Below are 7,484 nucleotides of genomic sequence, written 5' to 3' on the forward strand. Positions count from 1 at the left end.
ACCTATAACCTCAAATGGATTTTGCAATTAATGGAATATTTTGGATCAAAATAGTAAATAATGTGATAATATGCTATAAATGTATTAATTTTCACTTTCCATTGTTGAAAAACAGTGCATATGATTGCACATCAGCCACAACCTCATTAAATAACAGCAGAACAGGCTTCAAGGGTTAAATGGTTTATTTCTGTTCCTGTGTTCCTAGTAACAAATTAATTTTTAAAAAATGCAATAAATCTGACAACAATGCAGATCACAGCTAAACCTTATTTAGCACCACCATTCTAGAAGGATAACTGATTCAAATCTCTACTTAAGTCTGGCTTTGCATTTTCAGCCATGAGCAAAATGTAGTGAAAGACATAAGTGTATCCTTGAAATACAATGTTTTCACAATTAATCTAGTTTTCTAATTTTGTATTCTGATTGAGAAGCGTAGTTTGCATGGAAGTTCTGCATTCTTATTCAGCTAGTTGTGAAGGTGACAATTAGTTTATTCATAATGCACTATTTGTTTAAACATTCCTTTTCTATCATCGCACCAGAAGAAGGAGCAGACCATTGATTTGGGCATGAAAAAAGGACCTTACAGGTTTGAAAAGTCTTCTATGCACTGTAATAAAGCAACCTGACTCCTCACTGATCATACTGAGCCTTGTGTACAACGAATTTTACTTTCCACTGAATCATTGGAATTGGAAACCAGGGAACAGCCAAACTGATACCGTTTTACGTAATTGACCAAAGATACGAATTGCCCCTCTTGAATGCTTTTGCAGTAGCTGGATGGTGAGGGCTTTGTACTTTCTTGATGCTTGTAGAAAATAATGCCTTGGGATGTCTTGTGGCTCAGTATAGAAGTACTTGCTTGTGAGCGAAAGGCCCTGGTTCAAAGTCAACTCTAAGACTTGATAACTGTGGAAAGTTTGTTTGTGACATGGCCAAACATATTCATTGTCAACGTTGAGCATGCAGTAAGGATAGAACAGTGATCCAGTCAGCTCCATGGTAAGTGTCCTCCTTGCTCCGGGGAGAGTCAGAAAGAAACAGGAGGTGAGTCATTGACTGTGAAATACTCTAGTCTCTTCTATAGCTTCATCAGTGTAGTCTCTGATGAAGTGAGGCAATCCATCTCAACGGATCCCAGAGTTTAAAAACCAGGCAGGAAAACACACCGACGATTCATCGGAGGCTGCACTGAGGATATTACCCAGCATGGTAACGAAACGTCTGCAAAACAAGAAACCAGCTCGGCGAGCCAATCAACCTCAACGATGCAAAGTATGTAGTGGTCAAGAAATCTTGAGACTTTAATTTTTAATGCTAATGTTCATCAAAAGAACGATCTTTCAGTAGAATCCAGTTTGATAGCAGATGAATGGCATTACAAAACCGGTGGATGTATAATGAATAAAATAGCCCCTATCAGGGTTTCACATGTGAATAATTGGAAGGAAAAACAGTAATTTACTTTACCCACTCTGTGAGTGGTGGCAGCAATTTCATTAGTGGCCAGTTGATTTTGAGGCAATGATGGCAATATTTGAAATTGGTGTCATTGCAAGCTGACACCTGAGAATAATGATGTTCCTCCCACCCTTCATGTTCTCTGTTATATTACTGTGCTGAAACCTCCCCCAACCATGACCTTTCAGCCTCTCCCCATTCCATTAAGTCCCTCTATTTTACTGTTAATGTAATGTAACTTTAATCAATTTATCTCATAATCCCATGGATTTGTGAATTGCCATGCCATTGTTGGCCATTGAATCACTGCATGCTGAAGCTAAGGTGATGGTGATTGTTTTGTGAATTCTCCCTCTCACAGTTAAATGAATCCCAAACCCAGGCTTGTGCATTCCACTTTCAAAGGACTTTCAAAGGACTGCCTCCTGATGATCTCCCTGACCATGGATATCCCATCCTGTAGGACTGACCATGTCCCAAACCCTGGACTGATTTGGGAGGATAGCTTTGACTCAGCTCAACCCATCCTTGTGCTGAATTTCTCAACTGACACTTCGTACCCTGTGGACAGGTTGCACTTGATCTGCACAACTGACTATGGCCCAATACTGCAAGGCCATGGATCCCCAGACCTCAGTAGGACCAAGTGCCTGACTCACCATGGCCAGGCCCCTGGACTGAATTGGAAAATTCCCTGACTGACCACAGTGCTCTCTCACACCGTTAAGGAATGATCGCCTTTGAGATATAGTCTTGGCCTTTTGATTCAAGCACTTGCAGTGTGTTTGCTGCATAAACTGCTGGGAAATGCTATAGGTCCAACATTGATGTAACCCGGTGTTGTACAGCAACATAACCACCCCCATGACTGATTGGTGTTCTCAACAGTGACAAGCTGCCTGTATTGCCCTCTGTGCTAAACAGCAAAATGAGTCAAAGAAACCCCAGTAGCCTTTAAGTCATGGCTGAAGATTCTATGTGCTAAAAAAAAACAATGCAAGCTAAAATGGTAGCTTCACAGCCAGAGCAAAGTGAATGAGCTCTAAAAAAAAACAAGACTCATAAAATATATCCTATGTAGATGCATGAGATATATATGTGTGCCCATATACACAAAGCAATGTAGCAGGAGCATGAAAGTGAAAAGGGTCTCTGAGTTCCAAAGTGAAGGACTGAAATGGTGTATGAATTGGTCCAAAAGCAGGCATGACAATATCTGGTGAGGCTGGTGGTTTGGCAATGCCCACTTGTTTGGTGGAAGTAGAGAAAAGAATGATGTTCACAAAGCATACAGGGAAATGGATAAAGGACCAAAGATGGAAGCAGCAGGTTGTACCACCAAGTAGCCGCTCTAACTTTCATTTCACAAATTGGTGCTTCTCAGATGAAAAAGAAGAAATAAGGCGAGATCAGCTATTAATGAGATGCAAATACATGAAAATAACTGTTCAGTAATGAAATTCAGAACTCACTGTTTAAATCATGAGGCAAAAATTGGAAATGTTTTCTCAACAGCAGAAATCTAATGTTTCCAATCTCACTGTATTTTCCCAAATTTCTTAACATTGCACATTCTGCTCAAGGCTGGGAAAATTCTGTTCATCATCATCCAAGGTACAGGTCAATGACAGAAGAGACTTGGTTACTGGTTATTTCAGATACTTTCTTTAGTTCAGTGGTATCAATTAATCCTGTTCTTATAGACAGACATCTAAAAATTTTCAGATACAGGGCTTTCCCCTTAATTTCACCCACACCAGATCTGGTGAAGGTAAACAGCATGCAAATTTTGTGCTGTCTCTTCACTTACATCATTATATCCCTTGTATTGCTTAGAGGGCTGGAATAGAGATATCCTATTTTTTTTTTCAGAACAATACTATCTTGCTTAATTTTTTTTAATTGACTCTTGCTGGATTTTAATATGGCTGTTATCAAACACAAAGTGGGCAAATTGCTTACTTCAAGAAATTTCCAGCATTTGCCAGGAAACAAAGTAAATTCACATTCTGAAATGTCCCACTCCTTGTAGTTTATGAGCATTCCATCCAAACCAACACATGGTACTAATAAATGAGGTGATCATTTCAGCCAGTTCTGAATAAAGGTGTCCATCAAAACAGATTATTGATTAAAGATAGTGGGAACTGCCAATGCTGGAGAATCTGAGATAACAGATTTTCTGAAGAAGGGTCCAGACCTGAAACGTCAGCTTTCTTGCTCCTCTGATGCTGCCTGGTCTGCGGTGTTCATCCAGCTCTACACTTTGTTATCTCAGATTATTGTTCAACCTTTATTTGCTACAGCGCACAATGGTTTCTGACGAGGGGACATCAAATCCAAATCATTACCTGAAAATCTCAAACTGTGGCTGGTTTTGTTTGAAACACATTTGATTATATTTTTTTTAACTCCTTTCATCAATCTCCTTGAAATACCAGAAAAGAACACATCATTAAAAACTCCAAGCTTAACTGAACATCTGCCACTGATTTCAATATCTCTCAAAAGTCTGATTTCTGGAGCTTTGGTTATGAAGTGAACCAATTCTCAATGAAACAATAATGACACCTTCATTAGCAATTCAAGAGTATTTGAGCTCCTGCAAAAGAGACTTCTGCACATTGAAAGAACGTCATGTAGACATTGGCTTACTGGTCTCCCAAAATCATCTGAACTAATTCTATTTATCTTTGAAGTCATTTGTAATTTATAACTTCTTTCCTCTCTATTTTGGATGTGTGTATGTATGAATGCACATTATGAACAATTCCCCCAGGTTTATTTTGAATTCAGTCATACACTGTACACTGTTTTAACCTGAAATAATTCACTGTAGGTCATTTTAAAAATGGACTTCATAAATAGGGTATGGGGATACCCAAAGAATTCCCTTTTTGCATGGGAAAGTGAATAAAGAAACTCTAAAAACAATCCCTTTTAGGGACAGGACAAGACAGTACAAACAATTCAGTTGATCTCTCCCTCTTGTCCGTGACACCTGGATCAAGCATCTGGCTGCATTTTTTTGTTCAGGAGGGAGGGTATGCTCTTGGTATGTGGTGCAGGTCACCTTCTGTTCTTAAAGGTAGTCAGTCTTTTTTAAAGGGAAGTTAAGCTGAATTACAGGCGGTTGCTGCAGAATACTGAGGTCACAGTGCTAAACAATGGGATTCTAGGGCTCCAGGATTGTGACAGAAATAGAGGTGCCATAATTGTCTAAAAGAAAGGAAGCCCTCATGGACCACCCACAAGAAGAAATGGCAACAAGTGTTCAGAAAGTTCAGCTCCTGGAGTCTAGACTGGAAAACCTTGCCACAAAGCTGCAAGGCAGATAGTACTCCCGTTCATATTCAGGGTTAATCTTCACATTAATTAATCTTCACATGATTTCTCCTAACCACTGTTCACCAGCCTCAAACAATGCCACAAGGTTATAATATATGAACTATTAATCTTTAATTCCATCGACTGATTTAATATCTTGGGCTTTCATTGAAAACAACTTAAAATGACCTAGGAGACTGCATTTTAAAATGGCTGCAGATGCTGTCTGCCCAGCAAGTTCTACAGGAAATAATAAAATGGATGCATTGCAAAGGAACTGAATCACATTAAGATAACTGAAACTGACTACAGCACAAAAACCTTGGCCAAGGATTTTCAGCTGTCTGGGATATTTTCTAATCAACCTGTTCAGGCACATTATTACACATCTCTGGAGCAGGTAAGATTTGAACCTGGGCCTTCTCGGTCAGAGGTAGGGACACCAACATTAGGCCACAATGACCCTACCTTTCAGCTGCCAGATAGTTGGAGACTGGAAAGATGCTCATTTAACAAGCTAGTGAAGGCAATGATGGGCCAAATGGCCTCCTTCTGTGCTGTAATAATTCAGTGATGCTGGGATTTACATTGAAACCCCTCTGAAGTCCCAATGTACAACTACACAGTCATTGCTCATAAGCTTTACTGTTCTGAAGGGCAATGACCCAGCATCCGGTGCCCTCTGACAAAGTCCCCAACTCTCAGTTACAGTCAAAAACGTCAGAGGGTTTTGACTTACTTTAATAATTATCCAGGAATCATCATAGGGATTAAAACCTGTTCTACCTTCTGGCTAACTGTAGAGCAGAACATGCCAATCATTCACACTGCACTCTCTCCCCGCTACCTATACTACATAAAGGCTCACCCACCTGGCTCCCTAATCTTTTTATCCATTGGCACCAATACCTCACCTGTTGCCCCTCGGTCCTAATTGCCACGCAACCGCTACCCAGCTAATACCCTATCCCTGGACTGACCTGGTACCCTGCACCCTCTCCCCATTTTCTCTCCACATCTACCTTCTCTCAGTAGTAGCTTTGGGACCTTTCAGGAACATGGTAATTATCACTGTAAAACATCAGCTGTGATTGACTGGTGGAGCAGACTCAATGGGCCGAATGGCCTCATTCTGCTCCTATACCTTCTGGTCTTAAAAGGTTTGCCACTTAGGTTGTGCCATAAACAGCTGGTAGCTGAATGTAAATCACTGCGCGAGTGACCAGCTTTCGCCACACCGTCTCTAGAGGTGCCGCAGAGACAAATTTCCTGCCCTTTCTATTCTATTTTTGTGGAACATAATATATCAACAGCATCCCACTTAACTTTCACTCATGTCTTCCTTTAGTGTCTCCATTAGATCAAGCAAACATTTAGCATGACGAGACTATATATGAATGACTCAGTTGTTTTGTTTCACAGGACAGGATTTAATCTCAGCTGGGCAGGTCGATGAGCCTGGAGGGTGGTGTTGCCATTGTTGTAATTAATTTTTAACTGAGCATATTTTAAACTGCTAGCCATCACTATCAACCATAAGTCAGAATGTGACATATAATCCCATGCACTCTATAAACAAATCAATGCAGCATCTTAACGGAACAGACCTGCTATCATTGTACGAATGCACATAGCTTTAACTGCAAAAAATAACTCACGTTCTTGTTCTACCGATGCTTGCTGTATGATTAGTACATTTGAGCTAAACAGAAGATAGCAACATGTTTACAGTGATCATGCTAGCCAGTGAAGATTTGACTGAACAAGATACAAGCCTTAGCCTTTTCAAATGCAGCAGATGTCTTGGTGCAGAACTCAAAAAAACTGTCAAGTACTCAGTGGTGGTGTCTAAGTGATTCTATAGTACAGTAGGAATCCTCTACACAGTACCTCCGTTTTGGGATGTAACACCTTGTTAAAACCAGCTGGTACTGGGTCCTGGAGAGAGCGCTAGAAATTCAGAAAACTTTAGTCAACTGTGTCTTTCTATTGCAAAGTTTTGTGCAGAGACAGCCACAAAATATGCAACTCCAGAATCTGTCGCATTGGGCAGACTCCATAAATGGGGATCCATTATTGCTGTAGGCTAGGAGTTCGCAGGGAGTGCGGTGGATTCAGTGGTGATGATATAGGCTAGGAAGGAAGAATCCATCCATCAGTTGCTAGTAGAAGGCTGTAAGAAGCTTTTTTTTGGCAAATAAATTTATTTCCTCCATTGTGGGGCGTATCTTTGCATCAAAGGCACAACTTCATGAACAGGCCCCTCAAAAGCCCAGGAAGGCAACAACAGTCCACTATTACAGTCTACCAATAGGCTGCAGGAAGTCAAACAGCAACAAATTGGCAGCGTCACAGAAAACAAGTCCTGAAGAACTGTGAAAGTCTGAACATTGGTTCCTGCAAAAAAGTTACTGAATGACCACAAACATTTCTTCACTCGATTTAAATGCAGCAAACCTCTTCCCTGATCAGAAAATATGTGCAACTCTATTTTCTGGACTTGGATATTTCCAAACTTGATAAATGGGCCACAAAGCTTAAAGTTGAAGGTCTCCGCTGAATGAACACTTCAGGTCTGTCAGAAGGTGAAGTTATAAACCAAAACAAAATATACTCCACTCTTGAAGATTGATTAAAAGGAAGCTTGACTTCTAACTGCACTGTGCAGAGTTCATGTGTTTTAGACA

This window comes from Rhincodon typus, chromosome 15, assembly GCF_021869965.1.
Source record: "Rhincodon typus isolate 14 chromosome 15, sRhiTyp1.1, whole genome shotgun sequence".
NCBI classification, from domain to species: domain Eukaryota; kingdom Metazoa; phylum Chordata; class Chondrichthyes; order Orectolobiformes; family Rhincodontidae; genus Rhincodon; species Rhincodon typus.